General features: G+C 44.5%; 1 long non-coding RNA gene across 1 annotated transcript; it reads left to right on the forward strand.

Moving 5' to 3' along the window:
* The first annotated feature begins 1366 nt into the window (after nucleotides 1-1366).
* On the forward strand, nucleotides 1367-2680 carry LOC109028512 (uncharacterized). The gene is made up of 2 exons (XR_002007522.4): nucleotides 1367-1533; nucleotides 2391-2680. It is a non-coding gene; the product is annotated as an uncharacterized lncRNA (long non-coding RNA).
* Nucleotides 2681-3343: the final 663 nt, after the last annotated feature.

The following is a 3343-nucleotide window of genomic DNA, read 5'->3' on the forward strand; positions in this document are numbered from 1 at the left end:
AGCAACCCCTTGAACTCAACCTCACTCCCAACTGTGGCTGCAAACCACCCAGAGGATGGCCCACTGTCCTCAGGTGGGCCCAGGAGCCCAAGGCTGGGCCTAATGATGGGTCTTCTCAGATAACCATCCCTCTCCTGGGGCAGAGAATCAAGGTTAAAGTTGGATTGCAATGGGACCCAGAAGCCGAGTAGATGGAATGCACCCTGGCCAGACTGTAGATCATACATCTAATGAGACTTCTAGCCAGATATGGAAGAAGCAGATTCTCAGTACACGAGCCAGTTCTTCCAGAAGCTAAGCAGATACAGGCGCCAGCCCACCAAGACCTTTGCCAAAGGTATTTTCTTCACATACCTGGAGAGAAAAGAGGGCCTACAACTTTAAATCTGAGGAATATGTGTTTTCTAAAAGCCAGGTCCCTTGCCAATATATCCGGATCTTTATCTTGGAGAGTTTATCTAATCAGACAACACCAAGGAGTAAAATCCATACTTCAGAGGAACTGGCACCGTCAAGAAACTCACGGAATACCCGTGTGTCTGGGTCAAGGGGAGTCCTCCACCTTCACCCGCGTGGGAAGGATTGCTCCATCAGTCAGCCGAATTCCTGAGAATCAAAGGGTCCACGGCTTTCAGGTGCATCTGTGGGGAGGTGCCTTCCCTTGTGAATAGGTCCCGTGTCAAGAGTCTCGTGGACACCACTGAGGCCATGGAGCTGAGTATTGGGCGGATTAATCAGAGATTCAAGTCCTCAGTCCAGAGGGCTGGCTCCAAAGGACATGCAGTCAACCAGATATGGAAGAAGAGGAAAGGCTTCTGTCAAGGGAAACAGCCTTTCGTGGACCGCAGGAAGCTCAGAGAAGCCAGGGAACGCTACTCCCAGACTACAGGGAGCCGTCTGTAGACATGCAGTGGAGACAGATGTGAATAGGGCATCCCACCAATAGCCGTCTCCCCCCATTTTTAGGAAATGGATCTCCTCTTCAATGCTGTGGTTGGGGCAGGTCTGTTTGACCCCCGAGGTACTCAGATCTGCTTGCCCCTGAAGTCTGTGAAAGCAACAACCAGCTCTTCCTTGATCTGACTGGGGAGCTGAGGGGACTCAAAGGAAACCAGTAGAAAGCTTCAAAGTGACAGAGACAGGGGCTGAGGGAGAAACGATGCCAGCATTGACTACTGAGGCTCCTTGGGCAGCTTCCCCAGGCCTGCCCGGGCTTCTTTCACTTGGCCCTGACAAGGCTGGGTGAGAGGGGGCATTCTTGCTCCTCATCAGGGTCTACACATGTTAGAGACTCTAGAACATGGAATGTTCCTCTCTCAGCAAGGGATGGCTGGGAACATGATTCCAGAGGGCACTGTGACCTCGCCAGCCACAGGGGGAAGAACCCCACGTCCTGAGCGTGCTCTTTGAGGAGAAGGTTCTGACAGAGTAGGAAGTGGTCTGTGGGGTCACGTTGTTCCCACTTCACCACAGTGAAAGCCTGCCAGGAAACACATCCCAGAAATGAGATCTACTCTAGAAAATACAAAGAAGGTGAGACAGATAGAATCAAGGAACTAAAGGTAAACAGGCCATGGGACGAAACCACTGAGAGTCAAGAAAATGCCATTTTGAAAGAACATAAGGACAAAAGACTAAACTTTGAAGGTTATTGAGAGGTAAAATATACAAGCAAAATAAGCTAAAGGAATTAGAATAAATAAAAGTAAGAGCTGTTAAAGACCAATAAACTCAATAGATAATGAAAATGAAAACACTTATTATCCACAATAGCATATTAGTTAAATTATGATAGATTATATGTGATGAAATGATAATATATCTCTGAACATAGTGTTCCAGAAAGACCAGCAATGAACAATATATAATATGTTCTTGGCATAGTACATGATAAAAGTAAACATAGTACAATTCCAACCTAAATATATATATATACACATGTGTGTAGACAAATACTATTAAGTATTTATAGAAGCATGTGTGTGTGTCTATGCAAATCTGCACGCATAGATAAAAATATAAAAGGAAATATAGCAAAGTGCTAACAGTGGTTAACTCTGGCATTATTACTAATTACTAATTTTAAAGATAACAGTACTTTCTAAAAACTCTTTACAATGATTCTGAATTACTTTTATTGCCTGAAAGAAAAAGTTTTTCAAAACTTTTACAAAAAAGTAAAAAGATGTCTTAAATATATATCTATGGATAAATGAAGTTTTGTGTTGTTTTAAAGTTATTCTACTAGAGAAATTTAATTTTTACTTAGAGAGATGTTACAGAAGGAGAAATACTTCAAATGATATTCTTTATATAATATGAGGATATAATGTTCATTTATTCCTTAGAAGGTATGTATTCCACATTAGTTCATGCATACTCTTGCCCAGGTACTGGGAAGGTAACAAACCAGGCAGACACCTGTCCTCCATGATCTCATATGGACGCGGGAGCTGATCACTGCATATGCGTAGACACGAAGGGAACAAGGACTGCCGCGCCTACCTGAGGGCAGAAGATGGAGCATGAGGATTAAAAACTACCCGTGGGGTATTGTGCTTATTCCTTATTAGAGACAAAGTAATCTGTACGTCAAACCCCCACAACACGCAATTTACCCGTGTAAAAAACCTGCACTTGTACCCCTTGAGCAGAAAATAAAAGTTGCAAAGAAAAAAAATCTGTCTGCTAAGGGTTACACAGTGGCTGGGAGAAATACACAATCAGTAAAGAGCATGCCCAATGGTGAGAAGGGCAAAAAAAAAAAAAAAAGAGAGAGAGAGAGCAAAAGGGATGGTTGGTTCTAGGAATCTGCTGTAATTTTAAATAATCAAATGGTAAAGAACAAGTCCCCAAGAAGGTGACTTTTGGGCAAAGACCTGGAGGAGGTGATGGCGCCATCCTGTAGACAGGTGTGCAAAGGTGTCCAGGCAGGTGAGCCAGTGCCTTGCATGGCCAAGGAGGCAGGAGGCCGGTGTGCCCCATGGAGTAGGGGAAGGGGAGTAGATGAGGGCAAAACGTGACTTTGGCTATGACTCTGAGCGAGCTAGGAGGTCTGGAGGGCCATACGCTGAGAAGAATACAGCAAAGGATATAGCTGGCCAGGGCTGCGCATGCCCAAATGCACCTGCTTGCCTCTCCAGGACCCTCTTTCAGCACCATCGAAGTGTGCAGCTCAGGGCTCCAACTCACACTTCAGCTAAGGGAGATGCAAGTTGCTGGGGGCTTATCATCATGTGTTTCCATAAAATATCATAGTCAGTCAAAGTAAAACCAAATTCAAATCACACAATTTGGAGGAACGAAATATGTTAAAAAGGACTTGAACAAAGATAGAGGCATC

Source organism: Gorilla gorilla, chromosome 8 (genome assembly GCF_029281585.2).
Source record: "Gorilla gorilla gorilla isolate KB3781 chromosome 8, NHGRI_mGorGor1-v2.1_pri, whole genome shotgun sequence".
NCBI classification, from domain to species: domain Eukaryota; kingdom Metazoa; phylum Chordata; class Mammalia; order Primates; family Hominidae; genus Gorilla; species Gorilla gorilla.